The following is an 18,006-nucleotide window of genomic DNA, read 5'->3' as shown; positions in this document are numbered from 1 at the left end:
GGAAGTAAAACCCGGATGTCTCAATCCATCCTCCTTTTTCTGGAGCCATATGGTAACACTGCCCTCCGGAAACCAGTGCATGTGCACTGAGAGTTTGACCAATAGGTGGGTTTTGGGCTCAAGTCTTATAACATAGAATAAATCTTTATGTATATACCGCATTAGCCATTGGGTTCAAAGCGGTTTACAGAATGAGAAAACAACAAATTTAAGGAATAATACAAGTTTTGCAATTACATATAACAATTACCGGGAATTATAAGGTATGCCTAGAACAATTTGTGAGTACTGTACATTTGTGTTTACTGGAACAGTCACCGACAGTTATGATAGGCCTTAGATAGTTCAGGTTTTATTTCACTAGATTTGTGAACTCTTCTGATTTCTCAAAAATAAAAAATGGATTGGAGAAAAAACCAGAACTGGATTATATCAGAATCCAAAATGTTAAACAGAATCCCTGAGCTACAGTGCTGTCTCCACTATGGGATACTTTAGGGTAAGCTGGAGTTTCATGTTAAGACACTTTTTAAAATTTATTTATCTTTTTCTCACTCCCTGTAGCTGCTTCTTGAGTAGAATACTGGCCTCGGGTCTTTCTGCCTGAAGATACTCTCTATGCGCTGCCAAATTAAACAAGAATCTGGAGCAAAGTGTCCCATTTCCCAAGGATGTTGTCTGTTTTTCCTTTGGCTTCCAGCTGAAGTAAAATCGCCGTTCTGCTGTACCGTGTGCCTCTCTTGCATCAGTGGCCTCACCTGATTTTCAAGATACCTGTTTTCCCAGGGTGCCTTGTCTGATGATGGCAGCCTTGGTGGGGAGAAGAAAATTAAGAGAATGGCAGCAGAGCACAGAGTGAGAGGGGAGCCTGGAGATGGAATGGGTTTGCAGACCTACAAGAATGGAAAATGGAGCTGACATTTTTAATGGCCTAATTATTGAGCTCTTCAGTCTGAAGTTAAAAAAAATATTTCAGACTGGAAGTTAAGATTAAGTTTTTCAAGGAAATCTGACTGCTTGACTATGGGACATGGACGGATCCCCTGAGGTGTGGACTTTTAATTAGAAGAAGCTTTCCCCAGGGACGTAAAGAGTGTACATACATTTTGTATGCCAGTGTAATAGCAGGAGTGACATGAACTCAAGTGCCTGATGCCTTGCCATTGGGCAACTTAGTGAACATTTTCCTAATGAAAGATGCATGTTTCTGTGAATAGTTCTAGGAAGAAAGGGGTGAGTAGAACAGAAAAACAAATCTTTTTCCTAAGGTTTGTTTTTGTTTTTTTTTTATTGTGCTTATATACCATAATGTAGCAACAACAGTTTTTAAAACTATTTATGCAGGTGAATTATCTGGCTTAGACCTGTTTTTGGGAGCATAATTTATGCGGCAATGGAAAATAATGTCTGCGGATTATAGTTTCAAGTGTACATGTGTTACTTTCCTTAGAAAATCTACCCACACAAAAATCAGACACAAATGACCATAGGTATGGGTATTCAGAGAATACTGCTGTCTCCTTATTTATTTATTTAGCCCGTCCTCCCAAAAGAGCCCAGAACAGGGTACACGAGTACACTCATAGTATGGGTCGGACAAACTTTAGTGAGAAATACAGACTTTACAGCATTTACAGTATAGATAAGGGGGTTTAGATTACAGCGTTTACAGTGAAGACATAACATACAGACTTATTAGGCATAGGGTGGATTAAATTGCAGCGTTAACATTGGAGGTAACAGCTTTTCTTTTCTACCGTGGCCCAAAGCGCTAAATGTTCCGATGCTCATAGAATTCCTTTGAGCATCAGAGCATTTGGTGTCTCAGGCTGCAAAAGAAACCTCTACCTTGGCTTAGTAAAACGGGGCCTTAGTGCAAACATAGAAATAGACGGCAGATAAAGGCCACGGCCCATCTAGTCTGCCCACCGCAATGACCCTTCCCCACCTTACTCAGTGAATAGATCCCACGTGTCTATCCCATTTGGCCTTAAAATCAGGCACGCTGCTGGCCTCAGTGACCTGAAGTGGAAGATTATTCCAGCGGTCAACCACTCTTTCAGTGAAAAAGAATTTCCTGGTGTCACTGTGCAGTTTCCCTCCCCTGATTTTCCACGGGTGCCCCCTGGTTGCCTTGGGACCCTTGAGAAGGAAGATATCCTCTTCCACTTCGATGCGACCCGTGAGATACTTGAACGTCTCGATCATGTCTCCCCTCTCTCTGCGTTCCTCGAGTGAGTAGAGCTGTAACTTATCCAGCCTTTCCTCGTACGGGAGATCCTTGAGACCTGCGATCATCCGGGTGGCCATTCTCTGGACCGACTCCAGTCTCAGCACATCTTTTCGGTAATGCGGCCTCCAAAATTGCACACAGTACTCCAGGTGTGGTTTCACCATGGATCTATACAATGGCATAATGACTTCAGGCTTACGGCTGACGAAACTCCTGCGTATGCAACCTATGATTTGCCTTGCTTTGGAGGAAGCTTGCTCCACTTGATTGGCAGCCTTCAGGTCCTCACTGACGATCACCCCTAGGTCACGTTCTGCTTCAGTTCTTGTTAGGATCTCGCCATTTAGGGTGTAAGTCTTGCATGGATTTTGGCTGCCCAGGTGCATGACTTTGCATTTTTTGGGTTGACAGTGCACATGAAAACAGAAAAGCAGACAGCTTCAAAACTGCTTCTTAGTGTAGAAGGCCTAATGTGCCTTATCATAGCCACTCATGTGCTTTGTCCTCTGGATATGAATTATGGTTAGCTTAATTTTCTCAGAAGGTAACAAAGAGGTTTGCAATAAATATAAACTAAAATATGCATGTTAGTATTCCTTTTTTGATTTGGACTCTTTGGGCTAGATTCACTAAGCAAACCAATCGTGTATCGATCGGTTTGCGACCCGATTTTCCTCCGACCTGATTCACTAACCTCTGTGCCGATTCAATTCCAATCTGTGCATGCAAATGGGGGGAAACGGCATGCAAAGTAGGCAGGCAGCGATTCACTAAACAAAAGTCTTGAACACCGACTGGGCTGGCCGATCTACAAGAAGCAGCTGCTGGGGACCAGTCGCTCATGTCCTGCCAGCCCTACAGCCCTGAAATAAACCTGCTCTCTGCCTCCCCGGATCTCCTGCTCTCTGCCGTGACCTGCTTTCTGCCTTCCCCAACTCTCCTGTTCTCTGCTGCCCTTCCCTGCAGTGCGAGCCCGTGGTTTTAACCTGCTTTAAACCCATGGGTTAAAACCATAGACACATCTACAGATAAAGTAGATAGTTTGCGCATGCATCGGGATCGCTATCCAGCGATCCGTGTCGTTGGATGGGGGCGTGCCACCGATCATCCCCATTTGCATGAAGATGGTTGGTGAATCGGTTGGCCTGCCTCCAATCTCGCACAGATCAGACACGGATTGGAAGGTTAGTGAATCTAGCCCCTTGTCCCTCACTCTATAATCTTGTGAACAGGTTGTCTCAGGCATGTATTCTTCCACGGTAACCCAGCAGGATGCAGAATCTTCATCCTGATCAGGACTCCAGAGACACAGGCCACTTTTTCAGCCTTTGTCAGGATACAGTAAGATGAAGTGGACTGAGAAATCCTAGTAGATAACAATCTGAATTCTTCCAACCAATAACACACATGCGCACACACTCACTCTGCTGACGGGGCCAGCAGGAGGAAGAGGAAAGCAGTGGTTAATTGGAACATTTTCTCCTTCGCAGCCTAGGGCTTGATTGATATTTTGAATCACATTACAGAATGTGACCTGACCTGGATGGTTCAAAAAGCAAGTCCACTCCACCCTGAGTGCAAGGCAAGGAGAATGTAGCCCTTTACACCACAGCTCTCCTGGTTCAATTATTGATTGAAAGAACAGGAAGGGTTGGACAAGTTCCGGAGGGAAAATTCATAGTCTACTGAGACAGATGGCTGAGGGCAGATATGATTGAAGTCTACAAAATCCTAAGTGGAGCAGAACGGGTACAAGTAGATGTGATAAGCAGAAGCACGCTACAGGGCTTCAAAGAAGGTCTGGACAGGTACCTGGAGGACAAAGGGATTGAGGGGTTCAGATAAGAGTAGAGGTAGGGTTATAGGGATAGGATTAGAGGTAAATGGTAAAATTAGTCAGAGACCACTGTTCAGGCAGTGGGCCTGATGGGCCGCCGCAAGAGCGGACCACTGGGCGAGATGGACCTCTGGTCTGCCCCAGCGGAGGCAACTTCTTATGTTCTTATCGATTTTTCACTCTGTCAGAAATTACAAAGCCTAGGGGACACTCAATGAAGTTACAGGGAAATACTTTTAAAACCTATAGGAGGAAATTTTTTTCACTCAGAGAATAGTTAAGCTCTGGATTGCATTGCCAGAGATTGTGGTAAGAACGGATAGTGTACACTTCTCCCTCCATATTCGCGGTTTTTAGCTTGTATAAGCTTTTCAAGTAGGGTTGAGCTAACCAGGCTCTGGCCCAACTTTTCTACCTCTCTCCCTTGCGCTGTCCTCACAGGTACCTGCGAGTCTGCGCCTGCCAAATCAGCGTTGGCAAGTGAGCGGTTTCCCTTCTGAATTAGGCTCTTCTTTTTCTCCTCACTGCCGTTGACAGGTAACTACAGAGGTCCCCCTGCCCTGGCTCTCCGATTCATCATTCGGCTCCCACAACTACCGGGGAAAAGAGGAGCGAAGGCTGCCCTCTTTCGTGCACCAAAACAGAAAGGTCACAGCTCCTAGAACAACGGTCGCTACCTCTCTTTTAGGTTGTTTTCCAAGCCTCATTCTAGCGCTGTAATGGCTTCCCTCGTGCTCTCAATGCGTTCCAAGCCTCACGCCAACTTCTTTCTGCAGTGCTTGATAATGATGGCTTTTGTCTCAACCCTATAGCTCCTATTTCTATTCTCTTGTCTTTCTTCCCTCTTCCTTGTATCCGCTTCCCAGTTATTTGCGGTTTTTCTAAATTCATGGGTCTGTTAATCCCCTATCATTGCGAATACAGAGGGAGAAGTGTAGCTGGTTTTAAGAAAGGTTTGGACAATTTCCTGTTATTGAGAAAGATATGAGGGAAGCCACTGCTTGCCCTGGATCGGTAGCATGGAATGTTGCTACCTCTTGGGTTTTGGCCAGGTGCTAGCGACCTGGATTGGCCACTGTGAGAACGGGCTACTGGGCTTGATGGACCATTGGTCTGACCCACTAAGGCTGTTCTTATGGTATGGGGAAGCCACAGCTTGTCCTGGATCAGTAGCATGCAGTGTTGCTACTATTTGGGTTTCTGACCTGGAATGGCCACTGTTGGAAGGAAGATACACAGCTAAATGAACCATTATTCTGACCTAATATGGACATTCTTAATTAGTAAAACAAATACATGAACAACAAAGTTTTTTTCCTGTTTAGAATGATTATGCTGGATCTGCTCTCATTAGGCTTAATCAGAAGTTTGGTATTATTAGCTTGATTAATATTTGTCATTATCATGTTTTATCAAGTTTTTGGTTAATTTTTTGGTTAATTTGAGTTTTCATGATATGTTTTTTATGTAATGTTCTTTTTAAGTTATTGTGGTTATGATTGCTCTTTTTTAATTATTGTTAGGCAGGAATTCCCTCTTGTTGCTTTCATTTTGCTATTTATTGGCCTAAGTGGTTTTAGTGAGAGCATATTTCTTACTTTTCCGTTATTATAGTTTATTTCGTACTCCATGTATTTATGTTTTAGTTTCCTTTCATCCATTGCTCAAAGACACGTACATTGTTTTTATCTTTGTACCCTAAATCATCCGGTATGTCTATGGTTTCCTTAGCACATTTTTACTGTCACATCATGACATTCATCAGTGTTGTTCCCATATCTGTACGTGCACATCATGCACTATGGAATTTTCCCACTCTAGTCTCGGTATTCTCCATTCGTTTACATTCTCTTCCTTCTAATGTCTGTTGTTCTTTGCCACCTTAGATGGCATGGTCACACTTGGCACTTCTCTAATTCTTATTTTGTGGTCAAGGACAGTCATTAAATTTGCATGCATACGGTTGGCACCACAGTCACCTTTACGTCATTTTTACTTCTCATTTATCTTTCTTATTTCATTTCATTATATCTTATCCTCTTTAGGACCCCCTGAGGAAGGCGGTCTTGCCAAAACATGGACCGTGTAGGGTCCGTCAGGGCACTCATGCGTGTATTACTTATTCAGACTTTTATTTGTACTGTATTTTTCACTTCATAGGATGCACTTTTTTCCACCCAAAAGTGGGTGGAAATCTCGGTGCGTCTTATGAAGCGAAGGTGCAAATTTTGTTACCCTCCCCCCTGTACCATTTCTAAACCCACCTGCCTGCTGCCACTGCACCACCTTTTTTTTTTTTAAATCCCATCCGTCCGTCATTGCCGTCGCCGTTCCTCATTTTGTACCTGGTGGTCCAGCACCCTTGTCTTATTTCCCGGCCAGCAGTGAAACAGATCAGCAGCGCGGACATCAGGAACAAGCTTTATACTCTCCCGCTCGGCCCTGCGCTGGCTGGCCTGGGGCTGGCTGGATGGCCTGGAGTTGACTGGCTGGCTTGGGGATGGCTGGATGGTTTGGGGCTGGCTGGCTTGGGGCTGCCTACTATTAGACGTGCCCACCACTAGATGTCCTACCACTAAACCACCAGAGGGGGAACAGGGTACAGGGCACACCATTTGGTTCAGAATTTTTTTTTCTTGGTTTTTCCTCCTCTAGAGGTGGGTGTGTCTTATGGTCAGGTGCGTCTTATGGAGCGAAAAATATGGTATTTTTATTGTGAAGAGCAAATACAATAATCTTTCAGGACATCCACAGTCTGTTGTTTTTATCTTTGGATTATTTTTACTGTGGATCAACGAGTCTCCCTTTTTGATTTTTTGTGTAACAATACAGCTACCATAGAAAAAAAAGATTTTGCTACACCATTGTAGTGATAACAAAGTCTAATATTTAAAAGTACAATGTCTTACTCTGAGTATGTGGTTTTTTTTAGAGAATTGTTGTAGGGCGATCATAACTGTATAGTTTCATTAATAAAATCCTGAGGGGGAACTAGGGACCTGAGCTCATTGGGGAGAACGAGATAGAAAACGAATGAAATAAATAAATAAAATCAATGGGGAGGTGCGTAATAGTGAAGATTTTGCATGTCCCTGGGTAGGAGAGTAAGATCAGCTGGGGGTGAGCAGATTGGGGAGCTGACTAACGCCCCCTTGTTCTAAACCAGTGTATTACATCCTGTGGGCAATCAGCCAGTGCCTTTCCTCTGAGCCTGTCTGGAGGGCCTTTGCACAGGCACGGATGTCGACGTGATGACGGATGCCTTGAGCTACGGCCACTTCGTTTAGAGTTATAAACAATCAACATAAACCAGTTCTAACTGGTTTAGCTTCAACGTATTTTAGCTCCTGATTCACATAATGGCTCTGCCTGATTATCCTCTGATAATACTATGTAAATGTAGTACAATTAGGTCATTAATATTAAAATGAGCACTATGGGCAATGCCCGGACATTGCCTGGTGATGCTCGAAATGAAGCGCAGCCCTTTAACGCTCCAAAATTACTGGCATGTCTGGAGGTGCCAGTTCGCGTGTTAGATTGAAACAATTTTATTGAACAAGTCAGAAAAAAAAAACAGGACAATGAATACAGTAGAAGATACAACATTTGTTCAGGAACTATTCAGCAAGAATCCCCCGGTCCCAATATCCCACCCCCTACCCAACTCCTATCAGGTTCGCTTGTTAAATGCGTCAAAAGCGGACATTGGCTGCAGTAAGAATGATAAATGATGATATACGAGTATTTATCATATTTGGTAGAGGGTGCCATATATGCGCGTGTCGTATAGGTGGGCCGCCGCGTGAGCGGACTGCTGGGCATGATGGACCCCTGGTCTGACCCAGCAGAGGCACTGCATATGTTCTCATGCATCAAAGGCACGTCTGTTAAAAAAGCGAAAAGTATGGGGTACCAGCACCATGTCCCTCCGAAGCAGTATAGAAAAAGGAATCCATATCTTGTATGTATTTTCACATTTAAATGACTTGCTAGTAGGTAGGTCTCCACTCTCCGTCTCTCCCTCCCGTGGAACTGATGAACACTTATCACATGCACCTATGATGCACCTATGATTCATGCTTTTGTATGCCTATGGTATAGCATCTCCTGGCACATGCACACATTTATGCCTCTTAATGTGAACTATTCTGAAGTGCCTAATCGGATGGGATTTCCGTGGACCTTCACGAACCTCATTTGCATGCAAGGTTCTTTGAGCATCACTTGCTGTTTTGAAATCGAAATATTTACTGGCACTGGTGTGACCCACAGGATTTTAACGTGGACCTTAGAGCATCTGGACCTGAGTAAGGGCCTAGGTAATAATAGGGGATCAGTAGAGGGGAGGGGAGAGAGAAACAGAACTGGGGGAGAGGTCTGGGGGGAAGTGTGTGTGAAAGAGAAGGGAATCCTGGGAAGGGCTGAAGAGGGATAGAAGGATTCCCAGGGAGGGGGGTGTGAGTCCTAGGAGGTTTGATAGAGAAGGCATTTCAGGAGGAGGTAGAAGGATTAGCAGGGTGGGGTGTGTATGAAAGAGAGGGATGGGGTTCAGGAAGGGGGGGAAGACATTATGTAAAGCATGCCTTTGAAAATGTACTTCTGTCTGTGCAGGGAAAGAGAAACATTGTGAAACACTCAGAATCCCGTCTGACTAGTCTGTCTGGTTATTCTTCAATGGTGCTCAAAACAGCCAGAAATCTCCCACCATGTGTTACTGTGTTTAGAGATCACATCCTAGGCAGTTTTCTAAAGAAGAAACTGCTTCAGCAAACATTAAAAAAAAAACCAATAAAGCTCAACACTGGCCTTTAATGCAAGCTAAAAAAAAAGGAGGGAGGGAGGGGAAAGGTGTGCTGATTAGGAAGTGATGATCCCAATTGCTAGGTTGGTCGCTTCTTGCCTGGGACGGCAAAAGGGGTCTGTCAGAAGTAAGATTGCCACCTGGATCCAGATTCGCCTGACAGGGTTGATCAATCCTGGTTTTACATAGAAACATAAATGTTGCTATTCTGGGACATTTGGAGAAATTGCACCCAGGACAGACGCCCAGTATCTAGTTTCCAACAGTGGCCATTTGGCAAGATCCCAACAAAGCAAAACAGATTTTATGCTGCTTATCCAAGGAATAATTGATACATGATTTGTACAGTTGTTGGTTGTTTGGGGGGGAGGGGCTGAAATGCCAGACTAAGGCAAATTTGTCACACAGGGATAAATTTGTCCTCAACCCCACAGGATCTCTCTCCATCCCGTCCCCTCGAGCTCTGTCCTCATCTGCACAAGCCTCAAACACTTTAAGTTAAGGACAGAGCTTGCAGGAATGGGGCAGTGATGCTGATGTAGATGGATCCCACGGATGGACGGGATGTCCCTGTGTCATTCTCTGGCTATGCCACTGCCTGACCAAGGACAATGCAGAGCTGGGCCTTGTTCTTTTAATCACCTGTGTACATAACTGCATTTTACTGTTGTTAATATTAACTTCATAATTTATCTCTGTTTTCCTTTTTTTAATTAACCTGTAAATGAATTACATCGGTAATACATGCGTAATTATCATACCATATCTTTTTGATATAATTTTGTTCATAATATCACATGGCTTATGTACATCACTTGAAAACTTTAACTCCTATCAGAACATTGATCGTCAGGTTCAAACTCATTACGCCATTTCCCATGGCGTACTTTGTGTTTCATAGTGCAGCGCCATACACAGGTGATTTTTACGCCTGTTAATTGTTGGTAAGTTCTCCCTTTCTTTTCATCCAATTAGCGGGTTAACACAGTATTTCTAATGTTTTTCTGCACCGCCTTGTATGCTTTCAGACTCCGTGTTGCTTTTTGAAGATTAGCATTTGTTTTGTTTCTGTTATGAGCCTTATATTCTCTTTTTAGTCGTGTCTTTCCTCCTGCAGTTTCATGTTGCTTCTTATTTGTACCTTAGCGGCCAGTGTGCACAGGCCATGCATCGCCGGCACTCTTTCCGCTTTGGGGAATAGTTTTTAATGACTGCACACGTCCAGCAAGGCCAGCAGGCTGGCACTTTCTGTAATGATGAAACTGTTTTTTGCTTCATCTAGGGTCTTTGGGCCATCGGAACCTTTAGATTTCTATTTTTTATTTTTGCTTGTATCGAACTTGCTTTTATCTCATGAGCATTATGAGATATGCACCGCAGGCATGTTGCTGTTTATATTGCAAACGCACCGTTTATACCATCTCATGTGAAGTCTACAAGCTGCAATGACAGTAGTCTTTGAATGAATGTTTATACCATTTTATGTGTACTTAAGCTGTTCAATGTTCATTCGCAATTGTTTTTTGTTTATTCATCCAATCTGGTTTTCTGATATTCTTATTACCAACATTCTTTCCTACCCCACTTGGCCCTAAAACACCTTTTCCCCTTTAGATTGTTATTGCAGTGATTTTATGATTAATTTGTACGATTTTAGTTCCCAGAAGTTACTCAAAAAATGTATCAAGTTAGTCCAATAAAAAGGTATCGTCTGATTGTTTTTCTCTTTTGGCTGTTCGGTTTTTAGCGCAGGTCGGCACGCTAATGCTCTGTGCTGCTCCCGATGCTCTAGCTGGCCTGCTTTCATAAAGGGGGGGTTATTTGTTAACCTTTCTTTCTTTTTTTTAATGCTTTTTATTGATACAGAATATGGAAGAACAGGGGTCACTTTCACTTGTGGCTTTTAGAGATATTTAGAAATTCCTAGATTAATTCCTGGTTAACTCTTGCAATCAGTGACTTAGCCTTGGATTCTGTATAGGTTGTGGAACGTTGGACATCCCAGATCTGCACACAACAGGGAAATTGGCACCAGTTGACCATTTAATTGGTGGTAACTGGTGCTCAACTGAAGTTGGACATGGATCTCTCCTGTACGCTAGACCATAACTGGGTGCCCGACTTTTCCCACATGCAACTGGAAAGGGGATGTGGGCATAGGAGGGCTATGGGCGTTCCCAGAAGTTAGGCAACCAAGTTATGTAATAGTGATCGCTACCTAATTATGGGCAGCTCCTGTTTCCATCAGCCATATATGTCCAGCGTCCAAAGTTAGGCACGACTTGGCACAATGCTAGTATTTTGTAAAGTCAAGTGCTTAGTGCCTATCTTTTGCCCCTGTTTATAGAATTTGCCCCATAATGCCTAGGGCGAACATCAGTCAGAACCCAACTTACTTTATAAGCCTAATTTCTCTGTAGGAAGAGCTTAAAAACCAAATGGAGAAAGCAAGGTGTGGTTCTTTTGGATTTGACTTCTTCCCTTTTCAGTAGTAGCTCAAAGTGAGTTCATTCAAGGGATTTCCCTATCCGTGGAGATCTCAGGGGCTTCTTCCCTAGTTATTAGTCCAGTGCTCTCACTACAAGGCTATGCCTCTACCCCCTGCCCCAGTCTTTCCCCCACTTCCTCTCCCATATTTCAGGATCACCAGAGATTCCCCATCCTCTTACATTTTATGTCAAATTTTGAGTTGGGGTCAGCACAGATCGCCCCCTCCTCTCTTACAGCTCAAATGTGCTGAATCACACTTGACTACTAGCTGCATCTTACAACTGGCCATTAATAACTTTGGGCTAGATTCACTAAACAAACCGATCGTGTACCAATTGGTTTGCGACCCGATTTTACTCTGGCCCAATTCACTTACCTCTCTGCCGATCCAAATCCGATCCGTGCATGCAAATGAGAAAGTATGCAGGGACGTGATTCACAAAACAAATTTCACGATCTGACTGGGCTGGCCGATCAACCCAAGAAGCAACTGCTGGGGACCAGTCGCAAGCATCCTTTCCGACTCTCCAGCTCCACTGAAGCCCTGCTGTCTGCACACCCTGCTCTCTGCTGCCCCGGATCTCTCCTGCTCTTCCCCACACTGCGAGCCCGTGGTTTTAACCCATGGGTTTAAAGCGGGTTAAAACCATGGGCTTGCTAGGCTACAAAAAGTAAAAGTTAAAAAAAAAAAAAAAAAGTCATGGCTCAGACGGGTCTTAGATGCATGCGCAGACCATGTTGAGATTGCACCTCCAGGTCCGGGGCACCTCAGCCAATCAGGGCCTTAGGCCCCTCCCCGCATATCAGATGATGCATCAGGGCGTGGCCTAAGGCTTCACTCGTGGGTGGAGGATGCGTGGAGCTGGAGAGACTGAGCACCCCTCCTGCTCCCAACAATATTAAGATATGGGGAGGGGGTGGACCTTGCCCAGTCATCCTGCCGGCCTTGGAGGAGGCCTGGAGCAGGAGGGAATGAGCACCCCTCCTGCTCCCAACGATTCTTAAAGGTAGGGGGGGGGGAGCGGGTGGGCCGGGATGGGGTTTCACATGGCAGGAGGGAGTTGGCATCCCTCCTGCCTTTTGTGGGGCATCGGCGGGGCCGCATGGGAGGGGGGGCATTTTGTAGGGATTTGGGGAGGGAGGAAGCAGTTCTGTGCAAAATATCTGCCTGATTAAAAAAAAAATTACAAGCCCTGATAGCAGTGACAGGAGGCTACTTCTCCTGTCACTACTGTCAGGGACTGTGCATGAGCAGGGATCGCACATTTGAGATCCCTGCTTGCAAATGGGGGCGTTCCCCTGATCGCCCCCATTTTTGAATGTGACTGATTTGTGAATCAGTCGGACCTGCCCGAACCAGAAATGGATTGTTCCGATTCGTGCAGATTAGTATAAGATGAAGGGCCTGAATGGTGATGTTACTGACCCCTTTTCTTATTAGACACCTCAGGTTACATTGCAATTAGCAAAAAAAAGTAACCAGATACTCTAATCCTTGAAAACAAACAACAACTTTATATAGTAAAAATAAAAGGATAACCAAGTGATTTCTAAAAACGAACAACAGCAAGAAACACACAAAATTCAAAGTGCACAGTGTGGCTTGAATAAGTGCAAAGCAGTAACACAACAGAACAGGAACCAAAGCTCATTCATTTTCTTAAAGAGTCCCAGTCAGCCCAGTATCCACTCATTGCACAAAACTGCAGGCAGGAAGGAGCATGGCACATTTTACTGCAGATTTGATGGGGGCCACATACCTATTTCAAGTCAAAAGTTTCTCATTCCAGGAATTGTGGCATTTTTCTCAGTGCATTACAGCGGAAATGAGTGTCTCCTCGGTGATACCATCAGCTTGGATAAAGGCTGCTCTCATTCTTTCAGGGAGGCTTTTGAGAGCCCCTGAGATCTCTTCCCAGCTGCGTTTCTGATAGTGAACTTGTACACGGAGGAGTAGCCCTTTTTGGTTAAGGGGCAGAAGCGCTTTGTGTGTGCATTTTCCCCTGTGACTCCACATTGCGGGCACACATATTGTTGGAGGATGGGGCAGCTCACATTCCCCGCCTCATCCTTCAGAGCATGAGCACTGTAAATAGACTTGGATTCTCCGTTATGCTTGCAGAAGCTGCAGTTGGAGCCCAGTCCTGTACTCGCAGTCTTACTGGTGTCCCTTTTCTCAGGAGTTGTTGTTGCGGGGAGTGGGGCAACTTCTCGCCAATCACCGTCATGCATTTCTTGTACCAAAGCTGCCAGACCCAGGTAATCCTTCCAGACCTCAAACTGTTGCACAATTTCCATGCCCTTCATATTCAGCAGTGAAGCTCCACAGAGCAGGGCAGACGGAGGACTGATGCACAGTGGAAGTTTGGAGATCTTTAAGATGAAGCAGGGTCTAGCTCCAACTTGTGTTTTTTTAGCAATGGGTTATCACCTTATCTGACTCTGACCTCCCCCCTTCCTCTTTAGCCCACTCCTTGTTATTCCCCCTCCCCAGTTTCCTGGAGCCTAGAGAGATCTTTAATCTTCTTGACGAGGAAGTTATCAATAGATCAGAAATGGTTGCCTGAATGTGAGCAGCCTTATTTGTTGTCAGACACAGCGGTGCCTTATCCTGCCTTTAACACCTTCAGGCTTTTCTCTTTGTTCTGTGTTCCTTACAATGCAAAGCAGGTGAGGAAGAAGTTATACCTTTGTGTTGCATTCAGTTAGTGGGTCTCTAATAGATAGATACAGTACAATCAGGCACTTGTTTAACCCAAAGTGTGAGGAATCTTCAGGTTTTGAAAATGCATGTGTTACAAAGATGTTGATAGTGAAAGCTCTGCAGCATAGCAGATGATGGCAGTCACAGCCAAAGAGGCCCATCTCGAGAGTTAGGATTGCATGTGCCATTCTCTGGGCTCCTGTTCATTTTGTATGAAGGCCAGCCTGTCATAACTCAGTAGACAGAAGAGAGTCAGTCAGCAGGAGGTGCTGTTGAGGCGGGAGTGCTGTGTGCCTTCCAGCCACAGTTGCACTCATTGTTCAGTGAGTTTCTTTGAAATACACAACACACCGACAGCAATGAATGTTAATTGTGACCTTAGCTTTCTGGGTTTTAACTGAGACAAGCTCTCAGTGGATCGGCCATCTACCAACTGAGTTTCGTTTGGCTTTATGTGTGATTTTTACCAACAAAACCTAAAGGACCCATCCACTCTGCCCTGCAAAGTGTATATGGTTATAACTGCTACTCTGTCGAGGTTATTCCTCCCTCCCTCCATCCACACACACCCACATTTGCTTTCCTGGAACCCTAATATCATAATTTTGCTGCTGTTTCACATGTTATCCCATTGCATCCTGGAATGAATGAATTGTCAATTCTCCCACCCTGTTCTGGTCATCTACCACAGAGAAGCCAGATCCCCAGCATCGATGCCTGCACCTGAGCCATACATTCCTTCTGCCGGTGTTCCAAGTCATCATACACAAGCTCTGTCCTGGTTACAGGGTACAGTCAACGGTCGGTGGTTTACTATTGCTGCCCAAACTCACCGACAGCGTTGAATGTTCACCAAAACCTTGATTTGTCTCATGGCTGGGCTGATGATGGTCCTGGCACTATCAGTCAGGTTCCAATCCCCGGCTTCCCTCTCAGAGGTGGACATTTCAGAATGACCCACTTGTCAGAAGATATGTATTTCAGTAGTCAGTGCTTTCTCTATAGAGGTTTTAGTCCAATACCCCCCAATTTCGGAATCCAACAACAAAAGGTAAAGGAAAGGGATGGATTGCTTTGACCCATCAGGGACTTCCTTAGGCTCAGCCCTCAGGAAGTCCCCAATTGGCTCAGCCGCCAAGGTAGGAGCCTGAGCCAATCAGGGCCTTAGGCCCCGCCCTGTGCATTGCATGACACGCCGAGGCAGGGCCTAAGGCCTCAAAGTCGTCGCTGGAGTCATTGGAGCAGGAGGGGTTGAGCATCCCTACTGCTCCGTTAAAGGTACGGGGAGGGGGGGTGGCAAGGGGGCTTGGAATGGGAAGGGGGTGTCCAGGGGGCGGGGTGGCAGGAGGGAGTTGGCATCCCTCCTGCAGTTTGTTTATGAGTGGGTGGGCCTGGCCCGGCCTGGCGGCATGACTTTGGATTTTGAAACAGGGAGGGAGGTGGGTAACATGGCAGGAGGGAGTTGGCAACCCTCCTGCCTTTTGTAGGGCATTGGCGCGGGGGGGGGGGGGCATCGCAACTTTAAAAAAAAAACTTTTTCATTTTTTTGACAGGCCATTTATTTTTATGGGGCAGATATTTTGCATGTGTAACACACGCAAAATATCTGTGCCATGGAAAAAAATGAATAAAAAAGACAGGAAGGCCTGTCAAAAAGCCTGCAGACCTGATGGTAACTCAGTTATCGACAGGTCTGCAGTAGTCGGGTTTGGCAATGTTAGGCAGTGGTTGGGCTCTTCCTCTAGTCTAGGGGCGAGAACTCTCAGACTTCTCTTTCATTGCGAATGCAGGGTTGCCTGTGTGTGCATTGCTTCAGGACCTGTCCTGGAGGTGCACCTAGCCAGTCAAGTTTCCAGGATTACCACAATGAGAAACACTTCTATCGGTCTATACATGCAAAGCTTTCTGGACTTGTTTCCCATCAGTCTTTATGACATTTTTTTTCCTGAAACTAACAGTCCCTTGAAATCTGCCACATGGGTTCACTTAATTGCAGATTTTGTAGGGTGTGTCCCTTTATGTAAACATTGCAGAGCCATAAATAAAAAGTTAGAGCAGGAGTAATTGAAGGTTAAAGGCTGCAAACAGATTTTATCCTATTTAATTGTAACCCATCACTAGGTTTTCTTATAAAGAAAGTGGAGAGCCCTGATTAGTCTTAGAAGCCAGTAAATTATAGTATACAGCCTGAAGGGTAACCACAGCCCCTTGGTTTAGTGAGCTGGGGTTTCTGACCTCGCAGGAGGGGACAAGATCTGGAAGGATGCCAGAGTATGTGAACACTGCCAGTTCTGTAGCCCAAGGGAAAAGGGGTGGGGGGTACTGGGATCACTCGGTCCTTCCACATAGACCTTACTGCTTTTTTGTGGAAAATATGTTACAGGCCCTTCTACACTTACAATAAGCAAATTCTCAGACATCCCAGCTGCACAAGCATCCATGTCTGCCTTGCTGCTTTCCTACTCCTGGGAAATGAGTCCAGCTCTCCCCCTGCTTATCTGGCACTTCTGTGACACTGCCACCAGCAGAAACACTGCATTTCTCTTTAGTCAGGTCTGCTGTTATGTGTGTCATCTGCTTGCATACCTGGGGCTTTCTGCAGTTCTGTGGCACCCTATCCATGGCATCAGAAAGCTGGGGTTTCATGTACCTCCTCTCAGTCCAGAGTTAGCAGACTGCACCTTTCAGATTTCAATGGAATGGAAATGAGCAGGAATGAGCTCTGTATTAGAGAATGACACAGGGAAAAAATGTATCACCGTTCCCGCCCCGTCTCTGCCCCATCCCCACAAGCTCAGTCCCTGTCCTGTAAACTGTCAGATCCCATCTGCACAAGCCTTGAAAGGTTATGATTTTATACTGAACTTATTTTATTAAAGTATAAAAAGAGACTATTCTGTACAATTGTCATTTTATAAACACAAATAGTACAGAGCAAGGATCAACAAAACCCCTGTCTCCCCTCCCTTTCACAAATATCCCCTCCACTATTGTGAAAACTGAACAAACCAAATTACTGCATCTCGTTCTGTTACGCTCAGACCGGACTGACACTGGAAGGTTCTATCATGGCCCATAAGGTTAGAGCTATGGCAGCGTCTGTGGCTTTCCTCAGATCTACACCTATTGAGGAAATCTGCAAGGCTGCTACTTGGTCCTCAGTTTATACTTTTACTTCTCATTATTGTCTGGATTCATTCTCCAGATGGGATGGACACTTCGGCCAGTCTGTTTTACAACATTTATTTTCCTAATGGCCAACCTTCCCTCCATCCCTCTTTTTGTTAGCTTGGAGGTCACCCATCAGTTAAGAATGTGCTGCCTGCTTGTCCTCTTAAGCCCCCTCCCGTTATCTGGGACCTTAATGTAGTTCTCTCTTCTCTCATGAAGCCTCCATTTGAACCCTTGGCCACAGCTCATTTCAAATTTCTCACTTGGAAAGTGATTTCCTTATTGCTCTCACCTCTGCCAGAAGGGTTAGTGAGTTGCATGCACTAGTGGCTGACCCGCCTTTCACGGTTTGTCACCATGACAAGGTGGTTCTTCGTACGCATCCAAAGTTTCTCCCTAAGGTTGGCTCTGATTTTCACCTCAACCAATCCATTGTTTTACCTGTTTTCTTTCCGAAACCTCATTCTCACCCTAGAGAACAGGCTTTACATACTTTGGACTGTAAGCGTGCTTTGGCTTACTATTTAGACCGCACTAAGCCTCACAGATCCTCTTCCCAACTTTTTTTGTCTTTTGATCCCAATCGGTTGGGTCATCCTGTTTCTAAACGTACGTTATCCAATTGGCTTGCTGCTTGCATCTCGTACTGTTATGCTCAGACCGGACTGCCCCTGGAAGATTCTGTCACAGCTCATAAGGTTAGAGCTATGGCAGCGTCTGTGGCTTTCCTCAGATCTACACCTATTGAGGAAATCTGCAAGGCTGCT

At 45.1% G+C, this 18,006-nt stretch overlaps 1 long non-coding RNA gene across 1 annotated transcript in view; it reads left to right on the top strand.

Annotated features, from left to right (window-relative positions):
- LOC117350403 overlaps positions 1 to 18,006 on the top strand; it is a 31,154-nt gene that overhangs the window by 1,223 nt on the left and 11,925 nt on the right. The window contains exon 2 of the long non-coding RNA XR_004537267.1: positions 565 to 1,233. This is a non-coding gene — a long non-coding RNA (uncharacterized LOC117350403). The remainder of the gene's footprint in view (positions 1 to 564; positions 1,234 to 18,006) is intronic.

Source organism: Geotrypetes seraphini, chromosome 16 (genome assembly GCF_902459505.1).
Source record: "Geotrypetes seraphini chromosome 16, aGeoSer1.1, whole genome shotgun sequence".
Taxonomy (NCBI): domain Eukaryota; kingdom Metazoa; phylum Chordata; class Amphibia; order Gymnophiona; family Dermophiidae; genus Geotrypetes; species Geotrypetes seraphini.
Note: the sequence above shows the minus strand (reverse complement) of the source record. Positions and strands in the feature narration are given on the sequence as shown.